At 41.5% G+C, this 27,898-nt stretch overlaps 1 protein-coding gene across 1 annotated transcript in view; it reads left to right on the forward strand.

Annotated features, from left to right (window-relative positions):
* The first annotated feature begins 502 nt into the window (after positions 1-502).
* The window catches only part of LOC148106942 (uncharacterized), an 86,385-nt gene continuing 58,989 nt past the window's right edge, over positions 503-27,898 (forward strand). The window contains exon 1 of the mRNA XM_087860075.1: positions 503-993. The gene's annotated coding sequence lies outside the window, so the exon portion shown is untranslated. The remainder of the gene's footprint in view (positions 994-27,898) is intronic.

Below are 27,898 nucleotides of genomic sequence, written 5' to 3' on the forward strand. Positions count from 1 at the left end.
ACCCTCCCACTCCACCTCCTCTTCCCCTCAAGTCTTCCAGGCCTCCCAGGGACTGGAGGCAGGGGCCCCAGGCGACAGTGTGGCGGTCCGTGTGGCCCTTGGGTGGGGGGTGCTGGCCCCTCAGCTTGACCTGCAAATGGTAGTACCCCTTAACCCGCCATCCCAGCCATTTGTTTCTGGGAGCTCTGTAATTTGGCCTATGGAATGTTTGGGTTAAAAATTGTAGTTTGGCCAAACAGACAGAACTGCCTGAAGAGAACAGGCAGTCACAGTACGGGGTTGGGGGAGGGGGGCGTAGTGGGCAAGGAATTAGCTCCCTCCAGAGCAGCCCGGTTTGACACGCCCTTGCCCTGGCGCTCACCTTTGCTGGGACGCGCCAGACTACACCCCTGGAATAGCGAGGTTTCCAAGACCTCTTCTGGGGAGCACTAGAAGGAGTTTGCATTGGCCTTTGGCCAGCCTCCTCCAGCCTGGCCACAGATTTCAGATCTGAACTTCAGGGTTGGGGCCCTTCCCCCTCCCCAAGCCCCACCCCTCCCTTCGCTTGCCTCTTAGGCTCCATCTTCCGTCAATTGTGACCCTAGGAACGCTGCCCCTATGGCAAGTAGCTGGCCAGAGGCAGCGGCTGGGGGAGGCTCCTTTGAGTAAAGATCTCTTTAACCTCTAGCTGGCTCCGAGTGCATCTCTGCTGGTGCTGCCGTGGCCCCAGGAAGTGTGGCTGCGGGACAGAGGGGGATCACATCAACACTGCAGCTCTCTTGCTTGGGGTGGCAAAGAGGCGCCCACCAGAGCTCAGCCGCAGGCGTACTCCCTCCGAAGCCACCTCCGTGCCAGCTGCTGGTCTCCAGTCAGTGTGGCCATCCGGCCCCACTCTGCGCGGGACGTGGGACCTAATCGTGGCACAGTTTTTCTGAGAAAGTGCAGCCTAGGTGCAGAGCCCCTCCACTTGCAGATCCAGTCTTCCCACCGAGCTCTGCCACTCCTGCTCACAAGGTAAATCCTGCTGCCTGCTCCTAACCAAACCAATGCTAGTGCCCCTAAGGGAATAGCCAAATTATGCCACCAGTTTGGAGAAAGTGGCAGAGACTGGAGATACCCTGGGGCATGCCAGAGTAGAGAGTTGAGCAGGGATGCCCACCTGGTGCGAGTTATGGGCCAAAAACCAGTTTGCATGGTTCACCAAGGGAGGTTAATGGATTTAAGGATGTGGTGTAAAATCTTACCCACTCCTGAAGAGTCCTCCCTTGGGGATGGGATAGGGGAATGGGGAAGAGAGGAGGTGGGGATATTGCCCAGCCAAGGGCAGGGGATGCGGAAGCTGCCAATGGCTGAAGAAAGTTGTTGGCTACCATAAGGGCCCCAATCTCATGACATTTCACCATTTGGCTGCCTTGAGGTGTTGAGCTCCTATCACTCTTTGCTTGTGGCATAAGGGGCTGGAGGCCACAGGGTAAGAGCACTTCTGTAGGCCCAACTCTCCAGGCCGAGACTTGGTGACAACCTCTGGTGAAAATGCCATGATTTTGTGGAAAGTGAGGCCAACCTTAAGCCACAGCAGGAAGATGAAATCTGGATGGATGGAGAGTAGTCTTACAGTGAATTATGGTGGATGAAGGAAAGCAGGGCAGGGGTACTCTCTTCAAATGTCTACAAAGCTGTCATGTGAAAAAGAATTACATTTGTCTTGTGTGGCCCAGAAAGGAGAAACCAGGATAGGTCTGAATTCAACAGGCTGGAAGCCACCAGGAGGCAGAATTAAGCTTACTATAAGGAATCCCTTTTTAATAGGGAGGAAGGAGTGCTTTTACTGTGTATCAGTCATTTCACTAAGTATTTTACACAAATTATCCCACTTAACATTTAGCAAGGCTTGGATGTATTCAATGATAAAATGGAATAGCCTGGAAGTAGTGGGGGGTCACTAGAAGCCCCTAAGCACAAAAAAGGTCAAAGAACCACTTGATTGCTATATTGTGAGGGATAATCAAACTTCATGTGGGAACTTATACTATAAAGCTAATAGGCATTTTCAGATGTTGAGCATTCAGAGTCCTAAATTAAGGCATCAGGTTTTGCTTTTTTTGCTTTTTTGTTTTGGTTTTTGTTGTTGTTGTTGTTTGTTTTTTAAAGAACAGAAAGAATCTGACACCCCGGAGGATCTCATGTCCAGACTCTTCACTATACCACTCTGTGATTCCCTGGGTTGAAGGCTCAGGATTAGCAAGAAATGGTTACACAGGAAGCCTGCAAAAGCAGCCTCTCTGGGTAACTAATAGGTTGGAAAAAAATGTGCGGTTAACTCCAGGATAATTGTTCCAGCTGGACACCTTGAGGGAAGTCTGAGCTCTTGAAAGTCTAGATTGGTTCAGTGTGCACAGCTGGAGACACCTTCCTTTGACAAGAAGGGTGTGTGTGTGTGTGTGTGTGTGTGTGTGTGTGTGTGTGCCTGATAGTCAAAGACAGGATGTTCCTATCAAACAAACAAACAAAATATGCCCCTTCCATGTGAAAGGAGACACTGTGCTAATCTACGCTGAGCTCTTTCTGATCCCAGGTTAAGATGAGGTTGATGACAACCACCTGTTGATTTTGTGGAATTGAAAGAAGTTTGCACAAGGAATTGAGAGATTCTGTAACCCATTTATGTTGTATCCTTAGGGAAGTCCCAGCATCTCTCTGAGCCTCAAGTTCCCCATCTGTAAAACCAGAAAGTTGGACTTCACTGGGTATCTCAAAAGACCCATTAGACCAGTGAAAATAAAAATTAAAACAAACTAGGCTGTGGTTTCTTGCACATTTGTATTTATGAGAGTTGTAGAATCAGAGTTTTATAACATCTTGAAAATGGGCCGCTACAGGGGAACTAAAATGCCACTCTACTCCTTTTCTTTCATTGGCTAAGATATGACTGAAGTCCATTCAACAAAAATAGGCTTTCAATGGCTGCAGTGTTTCTAGACAGTCAAGGTCTCTGAAGGGTTAAAAACTCAGGGACCTCTTTGATGTCACTTGGATTTTCCTATGGCAGCTGTGTTGCTTTCTAGTTAATGCCAAGGCATTTACCCTGGCTTACTGCGAAGAATCTGCTGGTGTGATGCATTGTGCTAAGCAACTGGAGATGAGACCAGAGAGGACTGATTAATGTAGGCTCCTGCACTTAGGAATCTGTAAGTCTGTTGAAAGAAATTACAAGACAGAAATTTCCTTTCACGGGGGGGAAAGGAGGAACAGAGAAGGCAGAAGTCATGTGAAACAATAAAAAATACACAGGACAAGAAGTTTGGGACCCTTGGGTTTTTCTGTTTTGTGGTTTTTTAAAATTTTTATTATGATATGTTAGTTACCAAATAGTACATCATTAGCTTTTGATGTAGTGATCCATGATTCATTCTTTGCATATAACACCCAGTGCTCCATGCAGTATGTGCCCTCCTTAATACCCATCACCAGGCTAGCCCATCTCCACACCCCAATATCCTCTAAAACCCTTAGTTTGTTACCCAGAGTCCATAGGCTCTCATGGTTCGTCTCCCCCTCTGTTTCCGCCACCTTCATTTCTCTCTTCCTTCTCTTAATGATCTCCCTGCTATTCCTTATGCTCCACAAATAAGTAAAACCATATGAAAATTGTCTTTCTCTGCTTGACTTATTTCACTTAGCATAATCTCCTCCAGTTCCATCTATGTTGATGCAAATGTTGAGTAATCATCCTTTCTGATGGCTGAGTAATATTCCATTGTATATACGGACCACATTTTTTTAAAAGATTTTATTTATTTATTTGACAGAGATAGAGACAGCCAGCGAGAGAGGGAACACAAGCAGGGGGAGTGGGAGAGAAAGAAGCAGGCTCATAGCAGAGGAGCCTGATGTGGGGCCCGATCCCATAACGCCGGGATCACACCCTGAGCTGAAGGCTGACGCTTAACCGCTGTGCCACCCAGGAGCCCCTGGACCACATCTTCTTAATCCAGTCATCTGTTGAAGGGCATCTCGGCTCCTTCCACAGTTTGGCTATTGTGGACAATGCTGCTATGAACATTGGGGTGCATGTGCCCCTTCTTTTCACAACGTCTGTATCTTTGGGGTAAACACCTAGTAGTGCAATTGCTGGGTCATGTGTAGCTCTATTTTTAACTTCTTGCGGAACCTCCACACTGTTTTCCAAAGTGTCTGTACCAACTTGCATTCCCACCAACAATGGTAGGAGGGATCCCTTTTCTCCACATCCTCTCCAACATTTGTTGTTTCCTGCCTTGTCAATTTTTGTCATTCTAACTGGTGTAAGGTGGTATCTCAATGTGGTTTTTTGTTTGTTTGTTTGTTTGTTTGTTTGTTATAATAATTTTTTATTATGTTAGTCACCATACAGTATATCCTTAGTTTTTGATGTAATGTTCCATGATTCATTAATTGCGTGTAATACCCAGTGCACCATCCAATATGCGCCCTCCTTAATACCCATCACTGGCCTATCCCAGTACCTCCCCCCCCCCGCCGAAGCCCTCAGTTTGTTTCCCAGAGTCCATAGTCTCTCAATGTGGTTTTGATTTGAATTCCTGATGGCTAATGATGTTGAACATTTTTTCATGTGTCTGTTACCCATTCATATGTCTTCATTGTAAAAGTGTCTGTTCATATCATCTGCTTATTTTTTGATTTGATTATTTGTTTTTTGGGTGTTGAGTTTGAGAAGTGCTTTATAGATTCTGGGTATCAGCCCTTTATCTGTAGTGTCTTTTGCAAATATCTTCACCCATTCTGTGAGTTGCCTCTTTGTTTTGTTGACTGACTCCTTTGCTGTGCAGAGGCTTTTCATCTTGATGAAGTCCCAAAAGTTCATTTTTGCTTTTGTTTCCCTTGCCTTTGGAGACGAGTCATGAAGAAGTTGCTGTGGCCTATGTCGAAGAGGAGACTGCCTATATTCTCATATATTATTGTGATGGATTCCTGTTTCACATCGAGGTCTTTCAACCATTTAGAGTTTATCTTTGTGTATGGTGTAAGAGAATGGTTGAGTTTCATTCTTCTGTATATAGCTGTCTAATTTTCCCAGCACCATTTATTGAAGAGACTGTCTTTGTTCCATTGGATGTTTTTTCCTGCTTTGTCAAAGATGAGTTGACCATAGATTTGAGGGTCCATTTCTGGAGTCTGTATTGTGTTCCATTGATCTATGTGTCTTTTTTTGTGCCAGTACCATTCTGTCTTGGTGATCACAGCTTTGTAGTATAGATTGAGAACAGGCAACGTGAAACCCCCACCTTTGTTTTTCTTTTTCAACTTTTCCTTGGCTCTTCGGGGTCTTTTCTGGTTCCACAGAAATTTTAGGATTGTTTGCTCTAGCACTTTGAAAAATGACATTGGAGTTTTGATCGGGATGACATTGAAAGTATAGATTGCTCTGAGTAGCATAGACATTTTAGCTATGTTTAATCTTCCGCTCCATGAGCATGGAAAGTTTTCCCGTGTTTTTGTGTCTTCTTCAATGTCTTTCACCAGTGTTCTGTAGTTTCTAGAGTATAGATCCTTTACCTCTTTGGTTAGGTTTATTCCAAAATATCTTATGATTTTTGGTGCTATTGTGAATGGAATTGATTCCTTAATTTCCCTTTCTTCAGTCTCATTGCTAGTGTATAGAAATGGACCTGATTTTTGTGCATGGATTTTGTATCCTGCCACATTACTGAATTGCTGTATGAGTTCTAGTAAGTTGGAGGTGAAGTCTTTTGGGTTTTCCACATAAAGTATCATGTCGTCTGTGAAGAGAGTTTGACTTCTTCTTTGCCAATTTGAATACATTTTATTTCTTTTTGTTTTCTGATTGCTGTTGCTAGGACTTCTAGTAGTCTATTGAACAACAATGGTGAGAGTGGGCCTGTGATGTTCCTTTTCTTTCCCCCATTGAGAACGATATTTGCTGTTTGCTTTTCATAGATGGCTTTTATGAATTTGAGGAATGTACCCTCTATCCCTACACTCTGAAGGGTTTCAATCAGGAATGGATGCTGTATTTTGTCAAATGCTTTTTCTGCATCACATGAGAGGATCGTTAAGTTTCTTATCTCTTTTCTTATTAAAGTGTTCTATCACATCGATTGATTTGTGAATGTTGAAGTACACTTTCATTCCAAGGAGAAATCCCACCTGCTCTGGATGGATAATCCTTTTAATCTACTGTCAGTTCCTATTGTCTAGGATCTTTCTGAATATTTTGGCATCCATGTTCATCAGGGATATTGGTCTGCAATTCTCTTTTTTGATGGGGTCTTTGCCTGGTTTTGGGACCAGGGTAATGCTGGCCTCATAGAACGAGTTTCTATTTTTTGTTCTTTTTTTTTGAAACAGCCTCATGGGAATAAGTATTATTTCTTCTTTAAATGTTTTTTAGAATTCCCCTGGGAATCCATCAGACACTAGACTCTTGTTTTTTGGGACGTTTTTGATCACTGCTTCAATTTTGTTACTGATTATTGATCTGTTCAGATTGTTAATTTCTTCTTGTTTCAGTCATGGTAGTTTATACATTTCCAGGAAGGCATCCATTTCTTCCAGTTCGCTTTATTTTTTGGCATATAGTTGTTGCTAATAATTTCTAATAACTGTTTCTATTTCCTTGGTGTTTGTTGTGATCTCTCCCTTTTCATTCATAATTTAATTAATTTGGGTCCTTTCTCTTTTTTTAGATATGTCTGGCCAGTGGTTTATTGATCTTATTCATTCGTTCAAGATTCAGCTTCTTGTTTCATTGATATGCTCTATTATATTTCTGCTTTCTAATTCATTGATCTCTGCTCTGATCTTTATTATTTCTCTTCTCCTGCTTGGCTTAACCTTTACTGCTTAGGAAATGAGGAAATAGAAATAAGCTGAAAATAAGCACAGATACACACACTTAAATAATGGAATTTCCTTATCTGTCTTGGGATCCCTGGTTTATCTGACGATTTCGTGGTGGAGTGCAATCAATAGACACAGGGAGAAGTGTGGAACAACCTGGGATGTGTTTAGTGCTGACAGATATACTTTCTCTGAGAGAGGTGATATGCAGATTATAGCTTATTGAGGGAGGCAAGGAGGTGTCTATGGTTGGGACCCACAGAGCTATTGTTGTGTAATTAATGCTTCAAGGGCTGCTGATTTGCCAGAGTCATTCTGAATGTAATATGGGTGAAGTTACTTTGTTATGTCACCTTGGACAAGCTTCCTGTGCACTCTGCGATTTGAGTTCTTTCTGGGCCTTCCTTTGCTATCTGTAACACTGGGTTGGACTAAGTTTGTGGTTTTCTTTTTTTAAGATTTTATTTTTTTGTTGGAGAGAGAGAGAACACAAGTAGGCAGAGTCGCAGGCAGAGGGAGAGGGAGAAGCAGGCTCCTCACTGAGCAAGGAGCCTGATGCGGGACTCAATCCCAGGTTCCTGGGATCATGACCTGAGCTGAAGGCAGATGCTTAACTGACTGAGCCACCCAGGCATCCCTAGATTTGTGATTTTCAACAAGGACAACTTCCATGAAAGCCCAGTATGCTAACAGTGGAACTCCTCTGAGATCAGCTACTGGGTTGGTGCCCATGGGATGGTCTAGAATAAGTTAAATAATCTCCAAGGGTCCTTCTAGTTCTATGAATCTATCCCTCTAGGTAACTATATCACTACCACTGTTTTCTTGGTGAAAGCCAAGATAGATGCACAAAACGTGGCTCTTCCTTCCTTCCTACCTATTTGTAGGTCCTGCATCACACTTCTTTCCCAGCCCCTGTGTTCCCTCCACTTTTCATCCAGGGTCTGTGGCCTGCCTCCTGGGACCGGCTATTTTTGGATCTTGTGCACAGATACCAAGGTCATTGATAATGCCTGCAGACTAACCTCTCTCCTTCAGCAACCCCAGTTGAGGGCCGTGATAGCAGGGACCAATGGGTGAGGAAAGGAGGCACAACCTGACTTCCCATAGTCTTTTACGGAAGCTCACAGGCCAGGACCTACTGGGTTATAAGGGGGGTGGGGTATCATTAGTGGCATAAGTGGCCCACAGAGATTTGCTAAACATTCTCTGAGTTTGATCCTCAGAGTTTATAACTAGCTTACAGTTACTATCTGAAGTCATTCCTGGTTTGGGGGACTCATTAGCAGATGGTGCCAGTCCTTGCCTAGTACCTGAAACCAAACTCTCAGTCTAACCTTTAAGGCACCCTTCTAAATTGTCCTATCTCTCCCATTTCTTCATTCTTTTATTAGGGCAACTGAATCCTAGAAAAACTAATTGAAGATCAAATTCAAGTAAAATGTAGCTGAACTCTAGATAGCCTTATTAAGGACCACATTCAAATAAAACAACACAATCTGGTCCATTCTAGAAAGAAACTTTCCTGGTTTAAAAAAAAAACAGAAAGGGAAAACTGTATTCAACGTGTTTAAATTCCCCTCAACTATGCTTCAATCCATATAATGGCCAGTTAAGGGCTGAGGAGAGAAACAAAGGGGAGGGAAAAGGAGGAAGAAAGATGGGGTGAGGGGAAGTGGGATGAAAGTCAGTGAGTGACACAGGTACTCACAAAAGGGAAAATGATGGAACTCTTAAATTGCTCTTTATCCTTGAGCTTTCAGAGCTCCCCTCTGAATGAGAGAGAAACTGCTCATAACAACTCATCAGAGGCAGTGATTAGAGTCATTACCCAGTGTCTTTTGTCTCCCATAAGTAGGCCCCCACCAACAAGCCATTTCTTCTCTTCTTCCTCACATTCCCCACCACCCCATACACAACCTGATTGTTGCTACTTTGGTGCTTTCATTGATATTATTCTGCAAACTAGGCTAGGGTTCAGGGGGTCAGGGACTGGGCTGTTAAAAGATAAGGATGGATAGGGAAGGAATGATCCTCAGTTTGAGGACATTGAAGCCAAAAGTATGAGTTTGTATAGTCAGTTCTTTGTTCTTCATGGCCTTGGTAATGGGAGGATGTTGGGAGTTGGGGATAGAGCTGGACAACCAAAGAATGTAGGTTACAGAGCTTAGGTCATGATCAATGTCCAACTCAAATAATCCTAAAGCTTGGTTTCCCTAAGAGCCTCCATTTTTTCCCCAGTCCCAAAACAGTGATGAAGGTACATTTGGCTTCTCTACACTTCCCATTTTACTCCTATGGAACAAAATGAGGAAGAGATGGGGAAGGGAAAGATCTGGGAGTGGGGTAGGGTGAACAAAGAGACAGCTGGAGTTTCAGAGGACAGCTGGCCATCAGGACAGAGGGAATAAAAGGGTTCCTGGAGCAGTGCAGGGGCTGGTAGGCAGAGGTTCTCTGTCCATCTCTCCTGGTTCCTGATAGATTCCTGAGAAGGTAGCAAGGGTGTATTGATTTTTCTCTGAACATGTAGGACAGGTGTCTGTGGCCTCGTCAGCCTGCAAGAGAAGGCAAAGGGCTGATGGGAAAGTACTAGGCCCTGTGATATGGGATTTCTTCTCTTCCCATCCCCCATCCCTGATGACTTGGTCTACTTTCCTTTTTTAATTCCTTGTTCTTTTTTTTTCTTTTTTTTAAATTTTATTTTTTAATGTTTTTTTTATTACATTATGTTAGTCACCATACAGTACATCCCTGGTTTCTGATGCAAGTTTTTTTGTTTGTTTGTTTAAATTCTAGTCAGTTAACAGATAGTGTAATATTAGTTTCAGGAGTAAAATTTCATGATCCAGCAACTTACATATAACACCCAGTGCTCATCACAGGAAGTGCCCTCCTTAATACCCACCACCCATTTATCTCATCCCCTGTCCACCTCCACTCTAGCAACCCTCAGTTCCTTCTTTATAGTTAAGAGTCCCTTATGGTTTCCCTCCCTCCCTTTTTTTTCCATCCCCTATGTTCATCCACTTTGTTTCTTAAATTCCCCATTGAGCGAAATCATATGGTATTTGTTCTTATCTGACTGACTTATTTCACTTAGCATAATACACTCTAGATCCAGCCACATCATTACATGCAGCAAGATTTCATTCTTTTGATGGCTGAGTAATATTCCATTGTATACATATATACCACCTCTTCTTTATCTATTAATTGGTCAATGGGCATTTGGGCTATATCCATGACTTGGCTATTGCTAATAATATTGCTATAAATATCAAGAAGCATGTGCCAATTGGAATCAGTATTTCTGTATCTTGTGTCCTCAGTAAATAAGGAGCAGTGCAATTCCTGGGTCAAAGAGCAGTTCTATTTTTAACTTTTTGAGGAAACTCTATACTGTTTCCCACAGTGACTGTACTAGTTTGCATTCCCAACAACAATATGAGAGGGTTCCCCTATCTCCATATCCTCACCAACACCTTTTGTTTCCTGTGTTGTTAATTTTAGCCATTCTGGCAGGTGTGAAGTGGTATTCATTATGGTTTTGATTTTTATTTCCTGATGATGAGTGTTGAACATCTTCTAATTTGTCTGTCAGCCATCTGGATGTCTTCTTCAGAAAAATTTCTATTCATGCCTTCTGCCCATTTCTTAACTGGATTATTTATTTTGGGGGGTGTCCAGTTTTATAAGTATTTTATAGATTTGGGGTACTAACACTTTATCAGCTGTGTCATTTGCAAATATCTAATCCCATTCCAAAGGTTGCCTTCTGGTTTTGTTGTTTCCTTTTCTGTGAGAAAGTTTTTATCTTGATGAAGTCCTAATAATTAATTTTTGCTTTGTTTCCCTTGCCTCTGGTGACATGTCTAGTAAGAATTTGCTATGGCCAAGGTCAAAGAGGTTGCTGCTTGTGTTATCCCCTAGGATTTTGATGGTTTCCTAACACATATTTAAATCTTTCATCTATTTTGAATTTATTTCTGTGTATGATGTAAGAAAGTGGTCCAGTTTCATTCTATTGAATGTTGCTGTCTTTTTTCCAAACACCATTTGTTGAAGACATTGTCCTTCTTCTATTGGGTATTCTTTCCTGCTTTGTTGAAGATTGGCTGTGCATACAGTTGTGTGTCTATTTCTAGGTTTTCTATTCTGTTCCATTGATCTATGTTTCTGTGTTTGTGCCAGTACCATACTATCTTGATCACTACAGTTATGTAATATAGCTTGAGGTCTGGAATTGTGATTCCTACAGCTTTGGTTTTCTGTTTCAAGATTGCTTTGGCTATTCAGGATCTTTTGTGATTCCATACACATTTATGGTTGTTAGTTTTTAACTTGGTGAAAAATGCTGGTGGTATTTTGATAAGGATTGCATTAAATGTGTAAATTTCTTTCATACTATAGATATTTTTAATGATATTAGGAGGGAATAGGCAAGATGTTGGAGGAGTAGGAGACCGTGTTTCAACTGGTCCCCTGCATTTAGGTGGATATCTACCAAGCCATTCTGAACACCCACTAATTCAGCCTGAGATGTAAGAATATATATCTGGTTTTCTACAAGCAGAAAAACTGATGGTCGTGAAGTAGGAAGGGTGGGGTTGTGAGTCTTTGGGCAGATATTGGAAGATAAACAGAACGGGAAGGGAGCATCTGTAAGCTGGAGCCTGGAAAGTGATATAACACCAGAGCTCAAAAGCTTCCTGAGCCGGGGGCCAGGCAAAAACTCACAGAGCAGTAGGAGCTGGGAAGGGCTTTAGAGCAGGGCCCAGAGAGGATCCAGAAGCTGCAGGGGTGCAAGGGTGAACCCGGGGTGGCTCACAGTTTTAGAAGCAGCAGAGACACACCCTGGACATGGAGTTGACCTCTGAGAGAGTTGCTATGGGCACACACCACTGCAAAACACTGTGGTTTTCAGCAGCACATACAGAAATGGAGACTGTGTTCTGGAGGTCTCAGTGAAGAGCAGATGGCAATTTCTTTCCTCTGGGACAGAGATTCAGGTGCGGAGTTAAGATGGCGGAGGAATAGGGGACCCCTTTTTCAGCCGGTCCCCTGAGTCGAGCTGGATAGGTACCAGACCAGCCTATATAACCACGGAATCAGCCTGAGACGCAGGATGATGCATCTGGATCTCTACAAATGAACATCTCCAGCGCTGAGTATTGAGGTACCAAGAGGGGAGCTGTAAACCGTGCACGGATATCAGAAGATAAACGGAAGGGGGAGGGAGCCGCCGTGTTTGGGCGCCGGGAAGCGGCAGCCACCTGCACGGGGGAGTGGGCGGACACACAGAGGGCACCCGCGAGAGAGCGGACTGAGACCGGTGAGCCGTGAACGCGCGCGCCACCAGGCATCTCCCGGAACACCGGAATCCCGGTGTGCTCACAGGATCCAGACTGAGACCCGGAACTCCCGGAGCGCGCGCGGGGCGGCTGGCGGCTGGCGGGCCACCTGCACGGGGGAGCGGGCGGACTCGCGGTCGGCACCCGCGAAACAGCAGACTGAGACCCTGAACCGGGTGTGCGCGCCACCAGGCTTCTCACGAAACTCCGGAATCCAGGTGTGCTCACCGGGCATAGACTGAGACCGGGAGACCCGGGAGCGCGCGGGGCGGCCAGTGGCTGGCGGCATTAGAAACACAAAGGACAGAGACGCGCCGGCCCTGGAAGTGAGGGCAGGGTCGCCGAGTTGCTGCGCACATCCCGGGACGGCCGCAGGGTTGAGCAGCACCAACAGTAACAGAGTTAAAGTGGCCAGAACATCAGTGGAGAACGGGCCGCAATCCCTCTGTTCTGTGACAATGCAGCCTCTGCTGCTCTGACCCTCAGAAGAGGCATAGCCGGCCGCCAGGGAAAGCCACCAGAGAACAAAAGCCTGGAAATACCGGCTCAGAGAGTGCCCATCCCCATCCTCCCTCGCAGGGGACACGGAGACTCGAACCAAACAGGGTTGCCTGAGTATTGGCGCGGCAGGCCCCTCCCCCAGAACACAGAAGGCAGGCTGAAAAATCAAGAAGCCCACAACCGGAGGCGCTTGGGTGGCGCAGTCATTGAGCTCCTGTCTCCGGCTTAGGGCGTGATCCCAGCGTTCCGGAAAGGAGTCCCTCATCGGGCTCCTCCGCTGGGAGCCTGCTTCTTCCTCTCTCACTCCCCTGCTTCTGTTTCCTTCTTGCTGACTGTCTGTTTCCCTCTCTCAGATAAGTAAATAAATAAAATCTTTAAAGAAGAAGCCCACATCTCTAAGATCCCTATAAAACAAGGGGCACGGCCTGGGACCCAGTCAATAATTTTGGGCTCTGGAAAGCCCGCAACCTCTCTTCATCAGAATGACAAGAAGGAGAAGCCCCCCCCAGCAAAGAAAAGACAGTGAATCAGTGGCCTCTGCCACAGAAGTAACGGATATGGATGTAACCAAATTATCAGAAATGGAATTCAGAGTAACAATGGTCAAGATAATGAGTAGACTTGAAAAAAGTATTCAGGAAAATATTACTGAGAATATAGAATCCCTAAGGGCGGAAATGAGAGTGAATTTGACAGAAATTAAAAATTCTATGAGCCAAATGCAGGCAAAACTAGAGGCTCTGACGGCCAGGGTCACGGAAGCGGAGGAAAGGGTTAGTGAATTGGAGGATGGGTTAATAGAGGAAAAAATAAAAATAGAAGATGGTCTTAAAAAAATCCACGCCCACGAATGTTGGCTACGGGAGATTACTGACTCAACGAAACGATCCAATGTTAGAATCATCGGCATCCCCGAGGGGGTGGAGAAAAACAGAGGTCTAGAAGAGATATTTGAACAAATTGTAGCTGAAAACTTCCCTAATCTAGCAAGGGAAACAAAAATTCGTGTCCAAGAGGCAGAGAGGACCCCTCCCAAGCTCAACCATGACAGACCTACGCCACGTCACGTCATAGTGCAATTCGCAAATATGAGATCCAAGGAAACAGTATTGAAAGCGGCCAGGGCAAAGAAATTTCTCACGTACCAAGGCAAAGGCATCAGAATTACATCAGACCTGTCTACACAGACCTGGAATGAGAGAAAGGGTTGGGGGAGCATTTTTAAAGCTCTTTCAGAGAAAAACATGCAGCCAAGGATCCTTTATCCAGCAAGGCTGTCATTCAGAATTGATGGAGAAATAAAGACATTTCAGAATCGACAGTCACTAGCCAATTTCGTAACCACAAAACCAGCCCTACAGGAGGTATTACGGGGGGTTCTATAAAAGTAAAAAGGCCCCAAGAGTGATACAAAACAGAAAGTCACAGCCAATACAAACAAAGACTTTACTGACAACATGGCAGAATTAAAAGCATATCTCTCAGTACTCAGCCTGAACATTAATGGTTTAAATTCTGGTTTCAAACGCCACAGGGTTGCAGATTGGATAAAAAGAAATGACCCATCCATTTGCTGTCTACAAGAGACTCATTTCGAACCCAAAGATGCATTCAGACTGAGAGTAAGGGGATGGAGTACCATCTTTCATGCAAATGGACCTCAAAAGAAAGCTGGGGTAGCAATTCTCATATCAGATAAATTGGATTTTAAACTACAGACTATAGTTAGAGATGCAAAAGGGCACTATATTATTCTTAAAGGAAGTATTCAACAAGTGGATATGACAATTATAAATATATATGCCCCCAACAGGGGAGCAGCAAGATACACAAGCCAACTCTTAACCAGAATAAAGATACATATAGATAAAAATACATTAATAGTAGGGGACCTCAACACTCCACTCTCAGAAATAGACAGAACACCCTGGCAAAAACTAAGCAAAGAATCAAAGGCTTTGAATGCCATACTCGACGAGTTGGACCTCTTAGATATATATAGAACATTGCACCCCAGAACCAAAGAATACTCATTCTATTCTAATGCCCATGGAACATTTTCAAGAATAGACCATGTTCTGGGACACAAAACAGGTCTCAGCCGATACCAAAAGATTGAAATTATCCCCTGCATATTCTCAGACCACAACGCTCTGAAATTGGAACTCAACCACAAGGAAAAATTTGGAAGAAACTCAAACACTTGGAGACTAAGAACCATCCTGCTCAGGAATGACTCGATAAACCAGGAAATCAAAAATCAAATTAAACAATTTATGGAGACCAATGAGAATGAAAATACAACAGTCCAAAACCTATGGGATACTGCAAAGGCAGTCCTAAGGGGGAAATACATAGCCATCCAAGCCTCACTCAAAAGAATAGAAAAATCTAAAATGCAGTTTTTATATTCTCACCTCAAGAAGCTGGAACAGCAACAGAGGGACAGGCCTAATCCACGCACAAGGAAGCAGTTGACCAAAATTAAAGCTGAAATCAATCAAGCAGAAACCAGAAGTACAGTAGAGCAGATCAACAGGACTAGAAGCTGGTTCTTGGAGAGAATCAATAAAATTGACAGACCACTGGCAAGACTTATCCAAAAGAAAAAAGAAAGGACCCAGATTATTAAAATTATGAATGAAAAAGGAGAGGTCACGACGAACACCATTGAAATTGGAAGGATTATTAGAAATTTTTATCAACAGCTATACGCCAATAAACTAAGCAATCTGGAAGAGATGGAATCCTTCCTCGAAACCTATAAACTACCAAGATTGAAAAAGGAAGAAATTGATTTCTTAAACAGGCCAATTAATTATGAAGAAATTGAGTCAGTGATAAACAACCTTCCAAATAACAAAACTCCAGGCCCGGACGGTTTTCCTGGGGAATTCTACCAAACATTCAAAGAAGAAATAATACCTATTCTCCTAAAGCTATTTCAAAAAATAGAAACAGAAGGAAAGCTACCAAACTCATTCTATGAGGCCAATATTACCTTGATCCCCAAACCAGGCAATGACCCCCTCAAAAAGGAGAATTACAGACCGATTTCCCTAATGAATATGGACGCCAAAATCCTCAACAAGATACTTGCTAATAGAATCCAACAGTTCATTAAAAGGATTATCCACCACGATCAAGTGGGATTCATACCTGGGATGCAAGCGTGGTTCAATATTCGCAAATCAATCAGCGTGATACATCATATCAACAAGAAAAGACTCAAGAACCATATGATCCTCTCAATCGATGCTGAAAAAGCATTTGACAAAATACAGCATCCTTTCCTGATTAAAACCCTTCAGAGTGTAGGAATAGAAGGTACATTTCTCAATCTCATAAAAGCCATCTATGAAAAGCCTACTGCAAATATTATTCTCAATGGGGAAAAGCTGGAAGCCTTTCCCTTAAGATCAGGAACACGACAAGGATGCCCACTCTCGCCACTATTATTCAACATAGTACTAGAAGTCCTTGCAACAGCAATCAGACAACAAAAAGGGATCAAAGGTATTCAAATCGGCAAAGAAGAAGTCAAAATGTCTCTCTTCGCAGACGACATGATACTCTATATGGAAAACCCAAAAGAAGCCACTCCCAAACTATTAGAAGTTATAGAGCAATTCAGTAACGTGGCGGGATACAAAATCAATGCTCAGAAATCAGTTGCATTTCTGTACACGAATAAAGAGAACGAAGAAAGAGAAATCAGGGAATCCATCCCATTTACAATAGCACCAAAAACCATACGTTACCTTGGAATTAACTTAACCAGAGACGTAAAGGACCTTTATTCTAGAAACTATAAATCACTCTTAAAAGACATTGAGGAAGACATAAAAAGATGGAAAGATATTCCATGCTCATGGATCGGAAGAATTAACATAGTTAAAATGTCCATGCTACCCAGAGCAATCTACACTTTCAATGCTATCCCGATCAAAATACCGAGAACGTTTTTCAAAGAACTGGAAGAAATAGTCCTTAAATTTGTATGGAGCCAGAAAAGACCCCGAATCTCCAAGGAACTGTTGAAAAGGAAAAACAAAGCTGGGGGCACCACAATGCCGGATTTCGAGCTGTACTACAAAGCTGTGATCACAAAGACAGCATGGTACTGGCACAAAAACAGACACATAGACCAATGGAACAGAATAGAGAGCCCAGAAATGGACCCTCAGCTCTTTGGGCAACTAATATTTGATAAAGCAGGAAAAAACATCCGGTGGGAAAAAGACAGTCTCTTCAATAAATGGTGCTGGGAAAATTGGACAGCTACATGCAAAAGAATGAAACTTGATCACTATCTCACACCATACACAAAAATAAACTCCAAATGGATGAAAGACCTCGATGTGAGACAGGAATCCATCAAAATTCTAGAGGAGAACATAGGCAGCAACCTCTACGACATCGGCCAAAGCAACCTTTTTCATGAGACATCTCCAAAGGCAAGAGAAACAAAAGATAAAATGAATTTATGGGACTTCATCAAGATTAAAAGTTTCTGCACAGCCAAGGAAACAGTCAGAAAAACTAAGAGGCAGCCCACGGAATGGGAGAATATATTTGCAAATGACACTACAGATAAAGGACTGGTATCCAAGATCTACAAAGAACTTCTCAAACTCAATACACGAGAAACAAATAAACAAATCAAAAAATGGGCAGAAGATATGAACAGACACTTTTCCAATGAAGACATACAAATGGCTAAGAGACACATGAAAAAATGTTCAAAATCATTAGCCATCAAGGAAATTCAAATCAAAACCACACTGAGATACCACCTTACGCCAGTTAGAATGGCAAAAATAGACAAGGCAAGAAACAACAATTGTTGGAGAGGATGTGGAGAAAGGGGATCCCTCCTACATTGTTGGTGGGAATGCAAGTTGGTACAGCCACTCTGGAAGACCGTGTGGAGGTCCCCTAAAAAGTTAAAAATTGAGCTACCCTATGATCCAGCCATTGCACTACTGGGTGTTTACCCCAAAGATACAGACGTAGTGAAGAGAAGGGCCATATGCACCCCAATGTTCATAGCAGCAATGTCCACAATAGCTAAATCGTGGAAGGAGCCGAGATGCCCTGCAACAGATGACTGGATTAAGAAGTTGTGGTCCATATATACAATGGAATATTACTCAGCAATCAGAAAGAATGAGTTCTCAACATTTGCTACAACATGGACAGCACTGGAGGAGATAATGCTTAGTGAAATAAGTCAAGCAGAGAAAGACAACTATCATATGATTTCTCTCATCTATGGAACATAAGAACTAGAATGATCAGTAGGGGAAGAAAGGGATAAAGAAAGGGGGGGTAATCAGAAGGGGGAATGAAACATGAGAGACTATGGACTATGAGAAACAAACTGAGGGCTACAGAGGGGAGGGGGGTGGAGGGAATGGGATAGACCGGTGATGGGTAGTAAGGAGGGCACATATTGCATGGTGCACTGGGTGTTATACACAACTAATGAATCATCGAGCCTTACATCGAAAACCGGGGATGTAGTGTATGGTGACTAACATAATATAATAAAAAATCATTATTAATAAAAAAAAACAAAAAAAAACAAAAAAAAAACAAAAGGGAAAAAAAAAAAAAAGAGATTCAGGTGCGGCCATTTTTACTCTGACTCAGAAGAGGCACAGAAAGCCGCCAGGGAACAAAAGCCCCCAAAACCTGTTACCACTGAACCCAGCCCCCCAACAGGGGGCAGAGCAACTCTGCCTGAGCAGGGTTGCCTGAGAAACAGTGTGGCAGGCCCCTCCCACAGAAGACAGGCTGAGAGGACAAGAGGACGACAACCCTAAGTTCCCCATAAAATGGGTGCATCTCGGTTAGGTTGTGGTTAATACTTTGGACTGTAGACATTCCGTCAACCACCTCTCAATAGAATGACTAGGAGGAGGAGCTCCCAATAAAGAAAACAACAAGAGACAATGGCCTCCCCCACAGACCTAATGGATATGGATATAAGCAAGATGTCACAGATTGACTTCACAGTAGCAATTATGAAGTTGATATCTAGGCTTGAGAAAAATATTAGTGATAATATAGAATCCCTAAGGGCAGAAATGAGATCTAATCAGGCCAAACTTAAAAATGCTATGAATGAGATTCAGTCTAAACTGAATACCCTAACAGCCAGGGTAAATGAGGCAGTAGAATGAATTAGTGAGCTAGAAGAAAGATGACAGAAAGGAGAGAGGCTTAGGAGGACTGGGATAAACAGCTAGAAGCCCATGGGAACAGACTTAGAGAAATCAATGATGCCATGAAATGTTCCAATGTCAGAATTATTTGGATCCCTGAGGGGGTGGAGAGAGAGAGAAGACTAGAAGCTATATTTGAGTAAATCATGGCTGAGAACTTCCCTAATCTGGGGAAGGAAATAAGCATTAGTGTCCAAGAGGCAGAAAGGACCCTTCCCAAGATCAGTAAAAACAGACCAACACCACAGCATATAATAGTAAAACTTGCAAATCGTAGAGCCAAGAAGCTATCCTGAGAGCAGCTAGGGGGAATAGATTTTTTTACCTACAGAGGGAGGAACATCAGAATAACGTCAGACCAGTCCACAGAGACCTGGCAAGCCAGAAAGGGCTGGTAAGACATTCACAGTACTAAATGAGAACATGCAGCTGAGGACACTTTATTCAGCAAGGCTGTCATTCAGAATGGATGGACAGACAAGGAGCTTCCAGGACTGGCAGAAACTGAAGGAATATGTGACCATCAAGCCAGCCCTGCAAGAAATATTAAGGGGGATTCTATAAAAGAAGAAAGACCCCAAGAGTAATATAGACCAGAATTTTGCAGAGACAATCTATAGAAACAGGGACTTCACAGGCAATATGATGGCACTAAACTCATATCTTTCAATAGTCACTCTCAATGTGAATGGCCTAAATGCTCCCATGAAACATCACAGGGTTGCAGATTGGATAAAAAGACATGACCCATTCACATGCTGTCTTCAAGAGACACATTTTGATCCTAAAGATACCTCCAGATTGAAAGCGAGGGGATGGAGAACTATTTATCATGACAATGGACTTCAAAAGACAGCTGGGGTAGCAATTCTGATATCAGACAAAATAGATTTTAAACAAAAGACTGTAGTAAGAGATGTAGAGGGACACCATATCATACATAAAGGGTATATCCAACAAGAAGATCTAACAATTGTAAATATCTATGCCCCCAACATGGGAGCAGCCAACTACATAAGTCAACTGTTAAACAAAATAAAGAAACATATAGATAATAATGCATTAATAGTGGGAAACCTCAACACTCCACTCTCAGCAATGGACAGATCATCTAAGCAGAAGAACAACAAAGAAACAAGAGCTTTGAATGACACATTGGACCAGATGGACTTCATAGATACATACAGAACATTCCACCTTAAAACAACTCGTTCTTCTCAAGCACACATGGAACTTTCTCCAGAATAGACCACATACTGGGTCACAAATCAGGTCTCAACTGATACCAAAAGATTGAGATTATTCCCTGCATATTCTCAGACTACAATGCTTTGAAACTGGAACTCAATCACAAGAAACAATTTGGAAGGAATTCAAACACTTGGAAGCTAAAAACCATCCTACTAAAGAATGTTTGGGTCAACCAGGAAATTAAAGAACTTAAACAATTCATGGAAAACAATGAGAAGGAAAACACATTGTTCCAAAACCTATGGTATACAGCAAAGGCAGTCCTACAGGGGAAATACATAGCCATCCAAGCCTCACTCAAAAAAGTAGAAAAATCCAGAATGCACAAGCTAACCTTACACCTAAAGGAGGTGGGGGAAAGAAGAGCAAATAAAACCTAAAGCAAGCAGGAGAAGAAAAATAATAAAGATTAGAGTAGAGATCAATGAAATAGTAACCAGAAAACAGTAAAAAAAAGATCAAAGAAACTAGAAATTGGTTCTTGAAAGAATTATTAAGATCGATAAACCACTGGACAGACTTAACCAAAAGAAAAGATAAAGGACCCAAATTAATAATATCATGAAAGAAAGGGGAAAGATCATGACTAAGAACAAGGAAATAGAAACAGTTATTATAAATTGTTACCCAATACTATATGACAACAAACTAAGCAACCTGGAAGAAATGGATGCCTTCATGGAAACTTATAAACTACCAAGACTGAAACAGTAAGAAATAGACAATCTGAACAGACCAATAAGCAGTAATGAAATTGAAGCAGTAATCAAAAATCTCTGAAGAAACAAGAGTCCAGGACCAGATGGTTTCCCAAGGGAATTCCACCAAACATTTAAAGAAGATATAATACCTATTATTCTGAAGCTGTTTCAAAAAAACATGTGGGGAACAGGGAAGCTTCTTACACTGTTGGTTGGAATGCACGCTGGTACAGTCACTCTGGAAAACAGCATGGACGTTCCTCAGGACATTAAAAATAGAGCTACCCTATGACCCAGAAGTTGCACTACTGTGTATTTACCCTAAATATACAGATGTAGTGAAAAGAAGGGGCACATGAACCCCAATTTTCATAGAAGCAATGTCTACAATAGCCAAACTGTGGAAGGAGCCAAGATGCCCTTCACAGATGAATGGGTAAAGAATATGTGGTTCATGTATACAATGGAATATTACTCAGTCATCAGAAAGGATGAATACCCACCATTTGTACTGACATGGATGTAACTGGGGGGATTATGCTAAGTGAAATAAATCAAGCAGAGAAAGACAATTTTCATATGGTTTCACTCATATGTGGAACATAAGGAATAACATGGAGGGCATTAGGGAAAGGAAGGGAAAACTGAGGGGTGGAAATCAGAGAAGGAGACAAACCATGAAAGAGTATGGACTCTGGGAAACAAACTGAGGGTTTCAGAGGGGAAAGGGGTGGGGCGATTCAGAAGCCTGGTGATGGGTATTAAGGTGTTGTAATGAGCCGTGGGTGTTATACTCAACTAATGAATCATTGAACACTATATCAAAAACTAATGATGTATTGTATGGTGGCCAACTTAATAATAAAAAATTTAAAAAAACAATATTAGTTTTTCCAATCCATGCACATGGAATGTTTTTCCAAATCTTTTTGTCCTCTTCAACTTCTTTCATAAGTGTTCTATAGTTCTCAGAATACTAATCTTTTACCTCTTTGGTTGGGTTTCTTCCTAATCATCTCATAATTTTTGGTGCTGGTGTAAATGGGATCAAGTCCTTCATTCCCTTTCTGCTGTTGCATTACAGGTATATAGAAATGCAACACATTGTTTTACATTGATTTTGTATTCTGCAACTTTGCTGAATTCCTGTATTAGTTCCAGCAATATTTTGGTGGAGTCTTTTGGGTTTTCTACATAGAATATCATGTTGTCTGTGAAAAGGGAATGTTTGACTTCTTCCTTGCCCAATGGATGCCTTTTTTGTTTGTTTGTTTGTTTGTTTGTTTGTTTGTTTGCTGAGGTAAGACTTCCAATACTATGTTAAATATCAATGGTGAGAGTAGAAATCCCTGTCTTGTTCCCGACCTTAAAGGAAAACTCTCAGTTCTTCCCCACCGAGGATGATATTATCTGTGGGTTCTTTTGTATATGTCCTTTATGATGTTGACATATCTCCCCTCTATCCCTAATTGTTGAGGGTTTTTATCAAGAATGGATGCTGTACTTGGTCAAATGCTTTTTCTGCATTTCTTGAGAGGATCATATGGTTCTTATCCTTTCGTTTATTACTCTGGTTTATCACGTTGATTGATTGTAGATGTTGAACCACCCCAGCAGCCCCGGAATAAATTTCACTTGATTGAGGTGAATGATTAATGTACTGCTGGATTTGAATTGCTAGTGTCTTGTTGAAAATTTAGGCACCCACGTTCATCAGAGATATAGGCCTGCCATTCTTCTTTTTAGTGGGGTCTTTGGTTTTGGAATCAAGGTAATGTTGGCCTCATAGAATGAGTTTGGTAGTTGTCCTTCCATTTCTATTTTTTGGAATGGTTGAAGTTAAATAGTTATTAGCTCTTCTTTAAATGGCTGTTAGAGTTCTCCTGGGAAGCCATCTGGCCTTGGACTTCTGTTTGTTCAGAAATTTTTGATTACTGATTTGATTTCTTTGTTGGTGATGGGTCTGTTCAAATATTCCACTTCTTCCTCTTTCAGTTTGGTACACTGTAGGTTTCTAGGAATTTGTCCATTTCTTCCAGATAGCTCAGTTTGCTGGCATATAATTTTTCATAATAGTCTCTCAATGATTTGTATTTCTGTTGTGTTGTTTATTATCTCTCCTCTTTCATTCGTGATTTTATTTATTTGGGTCCTTAGTCTTAATTTTAAGTCTGGCTAAGGGTTTATCAATTTTATTTATTTTTTTCAATCAACCAGCTCCTAGTTTCATTGATCTGTTCTACTGTGGGGTTTTTTGTTTCTATATCATTGATTTCTGCACTAATCTTTATTATTTCCCATCTACTGCTGGCTTTAGGCTTTATTGACTGTTCCTTTTCTAGCTCCTTTAGGTGTAAGATTAGTTTGTGTATTACACACTTTTTTGCTTCCTGAAGTAGGCTTGCATTGCTATATACTTCCCTCTTCTGACTGCTTCTGCTGCATCTCAAAGATTTTGAACTGTTGTGTTTTCATTTCCATTTGCCTCTATGTATTTTTTTAAATTCCTTCTTTAATTTCCTGGTTAACCCATTGATTCTTTAGTAGGATGTTCTTTAATCTCCATGCATTTGTGGTCTTTCCAAATTTTGTGTTGTGGTTGACTTCAAGTTTCGTTGCTTTGTGGTCTGAAAATATGCATGGTATGATCTGTTTTTCTGTATCTGTTTAGGGCTGATTTGTGACCTAGTATGTGACCTATTCTGGAGAATGTTCCATGTGCATTTGAAAAGAATGTGTATTCTGCTGCTTTAGGATGAAATGTTCTGGATATACCTGTTAAAGCTGTGGGGTTCAGTGTGTCATTCAAAGACATTGTTTCCTTGTTGTTTTTCTGCTTAGACGATTTGTCCTTTGCTTTGAGCAGGGTGTTGAATTCCCTTACTGTTATTGTATTACTATCAATGTGTTCCTTTATGTTTGTTATTAATTGATTTATACATTTGCATGCTTCCAATTTGGGGCATAATTATTTACAATTGTTATATCTTCTAGTTTGATAGACTCCTTTATTATGATATAGTGCCCTTCTTTATCTCTTGTTACAGCCTTTGGTTTGAAATCTGCTTTGTCTAATGCAAGTATGGCTACTCTGTGTTTCTTTTGATGTCCATTAGCACGATAAATGGTTCTCCATCCCCTCACTTTCAGTTTGTAGGTATCTTTAGGTCAAAAATGAATCTCTTGTAGGCAGCATATAGATGGGTCTTGTTTTGTCATCCATTGTGATACCCTATGTCTTTTGATTGGAGACTTTAAGCCATTTGCATTCAGAGTCATTATTGATAGATATGAATTTAGTGCCATTGTATTACCTGTAAAGTCATTGTTTCTGGAGATTTTCTCTGTTCCTTTCTAGTCTTTATTTCTTTTGGTCTTCTTTTTTCCACTCAAAGAGTCCCCTCCAATATTTCCTGGAGGGCTCATTCAATGGTCATGAATTCCTTTAGTTTTGTTTGGGAAACTATCTCTCCTTCTTTTGTGAATGATAGTTTTGCTGGATAAAGTATTCTTGGCTGCATACTTTTTTCCCCATTCAGCATGTTGAATATATTGTGCCACTGTCTTCTGGCTTGCCAATTTTCTGTGAATGAATTTGCTGCTAACCTTATTTGTCTTCCCTTAGGTTAGGGATTTTGTTTCCCTTGCTGCTTTTAGGATTTTTTCCTTATCTCTGTAGTTTGCAAATTTTACTATGGTATGTATTGGTGTTGGTCTGCTTTTGTTGATTTTGATGCGAGTTCCCTGTGCCCCCTGGATTTGGATGTCTTTTCCTTCCCCAGATTAAGAAAGTTTTCAGCTGTAGGTTCCCCAAATAAGCCTCCTTCCCCATTTTCCCTTCCTTCTTTTTCTGGGACTCTTATGATACAAATGTTATTATGTTTTACAGAGTCACTGAGTTCCCTAAGTCTGCATTTGTGACCCTACATTTTTCTTTCCTTCTTTTCAGTTTCACTTTTGCCATAATTTTATCTTTGATATAGCTTATTCCTTCCTCTGTGTCCTCCATCCTTGTGGTCATTACATCCAGTCGGTTTTGTGTCTCAGTTATAGAATTTTTTTATTTTGGCCTGACTAGTTTTAGGTCTTTTATCACTGTGGTGAGGGACTCCCTGCTGTCTTCTATGCTTTTCTCAAGCCCAACTAATATCCCCTGCCTCTGCCTTCTTTCTCCATAGGAGTACTGCTACACCTGCCAGACTCAACACCAGCAGTGGCGTGGACTTCTAAAAGTCCAGACTTTGAGCTCTGCTGCTTATAAAATCTTGCAGTAATCAACCCCTCTCGTTTTCCCTATCAATGGTTTTAGGGAAGTATTTTTCTAGTGCAATCCTTTGCACACTGCTCTCTCTCCCTCTCTCTCTTTTTCTCTCTTCTTTCCATCATGAGTGCTCCCTCCCCTCCATAGCACCCATGATTCTTTTCTCCCACAGATCGTGTCTTTGCACATCCTATTTTCCATGATGTGTCCTCTTTCCTCCCTCTAGTTTTGCTGTTTGTTCCCTCAGTCCTCAAATTAATTTGTTAGGTGTTCAAAGTATTTTGATATTTATCTATCTGTGTTTCAGTGATAAGGTCCCCTTCAGTGTAGGGTCCTACACCCATTCAGTGTAGGGTCCCCCTACTACTCTGTCGTCTTCTATCGCAAACACTGACCCATTCATTGCTTAGTAGTATGTTGTTTAACCTCCATGTATTTGTATTCTTTCCAAACTTTTTCTGTGGCTAACTTCAAATTTCATAGCATTGTGGTCAGAAATTGTGCATGGCATAATCTCAATCTTTTTGTACTTTTTGAGACTTGACATGTGAGTTAGTATGTCATCTGTTCTGGAGAATGTCCCATGTGCCCTCGAAAAGAATGTGTATTCTGCTGTTTTAGGATGAAATATTCTGAATGTATCTGTTAAGTCCATGTGGTATAATGTGTCATTCAAAGCCATTGTTTCCTTGTTGATTTTCTGCTTAGATTATCTGTGCATTGATGTAAGTGTGGTGTTAAAGTCCCCTACTATTATTCTATTATTACCAATGAGTTTCTTTATGTTTGTTTTTAATTGTGTTATATATGTGGGTTCTCCCATGTTGGGGGAATAAATATTTACAATTGATATATCTTCTTATTGGATTGTCCCCTTTAATGCTCTTCTACATCTGTTGTTACAGCCTCTGTTTAAAATCTATTTTGTCTGATATAAGTATTACTACCCTAGCTTTTTTTGATGTCCGTTAGCATAATGAATATTTCTTCAACCCCTCACTTTCAATCTGCAGTGTCTTTAGTTCTAAAGTAAGTCTCTTTTAGACAGCATATAGCTGGGTGCTGTTTTTTTTTTAATCCATTCTGGCATCCTATATCCTTTGATTGTTGTGTTTAGTGCTTTTATGTTCAGAGTAACTATTGATCAATATGTATTTATTGTCATTGTATTACTTCTTTTGTCATTGTTTCTGGAGATTTTTCTCTCTGCCTTTCAGTTTTTGTTGGTTTTGGTCTTTACTTTCCCCTCAAAAAATCTCCTTTTTCTAAGATTTTATTTTATTTTTATTTATTTTATTTGAGAGAGAGAGAGAGAGAGAGCAGAGGGGAGGGAGAAACAGACCACAGCTGAACAGGGAGCCCAGTGCGTGCTCCATCCCAGGATCCTGGGATCATGACCTGAGCCAAAGGCAGATGCTTAACTCACTGAGCCACCCAGGAGCCCCATAGTCTCCTTTTATATTTCTCACAGGGCTGGTTTCATCATCACAAACTCCTTTTTGTGTCTGGTAAATTCTTATCTCTCCTATTCTGAATGATAATCTTGCTGAATAAAGTGTTCTTGACTGCATATTTTCCCCATTCAGCACATTGAATATATCATGTCGCTCCCTTATAGCTTGCCAAGATTTGATTAAGAAATCTGCACTTAGCTTTCTGTGTCTTCCCTTGTAAATTAGGGACTTCTTTTGGCTTGTTGCTTTAAGATATATTTTTCTTATTGCCATGTGTTACAAATTCAATTACAATATGTCTTGGTGGTGGCCTTCTTATGTTGATTTTGATGGCAGTTTTCTGTGTCTCCTGGATTTGGAAGTCTCTTTCTTTCCCCAGATTAGGGAAGTTTTCAGCTATAACTTCCTCAAATAAACTTTCTGCCCCCTTTTCTCTCTTCTTCTTTTGGGACTCCTATAATATGAATGTTATTATGTTCGATGAAGTCACTGATTTTCCTAAGTTTATTCTTGTGTTCCATAATTCGTCTTTCTCTCTTTTGTTCAGCTTCATTATTTTCCATTATTTTATCTTCTATATCACTTATTTATTCCTCTGTTTCTTACATCCTTGTGGTCACTGCATTTGGTGTCTTCTGAAACTCAGTTATGGAATTTTTCATTTCTGACTGTTTTTTAACTACTTTATCTATGATGTAATGGCCTCCCTGAAGTCTTCCATTCTTTTCCCAAGCCCAGTGATTATTCTTATGATTGTTGCTTTAAATTCTCCACCAGCTGTATTACTTATATCTGTTTCAGTTAGATCTGTGTCCCTGTCCTTTCCTTATTTTATCTTGGATGAATTTCTCCATCTTGACATTTTGCTTATGTCTCTGTCTTCTGTGTTAGAAAAGTCTGTTATGTTTCCTGTTCCCAAGAGTAATGGCTTTATGAAGAGGTCATATAGTGTCCAGGGACTGGTGTTTCAGGGAGTGTCTGTGGTGTGTGTTGCACATGATCTACTAGTGTGTTTTGGTTGCTCTATCCTTCAGGCCAGTCATCTGAAGAGGCTCTCTTTGCTTGCAGTAGATGTAGTTTGGGCGTTGGGGAGAGTGTGGTAATATTTAACTAAGCGTGCTCTTGTCTGCTTATTAAATGAGAGCTGATACTACTTTCAGTTGAACTGAAACCTTGGAGATCTCTGTGGCTGGGAGACATGTTTAGTGCATGTGTTTCCACTGGTCTCCTGGGGAAGGGGCCTGCTGAGCTAGGTCTGAAGCACACCTGCCAAAGGAGGGCAGTACTGGCAGAGCACAGTAGTGTAAGA

The sequence above is a fragment of the Ursus americanus genome, chromosome X (assembly GCF_024610735.1).
Source record: "Ursus americanus isolate L20-20 chromosome X, mUrsAme1.1.p, whole genome shotgun sequence".
Taxonomy (NCBI): Eukaryota; Metazoa; Chordata; class Mammalia; order Carnivora; family Ursidae; genus Ursus; species Ursus americanus.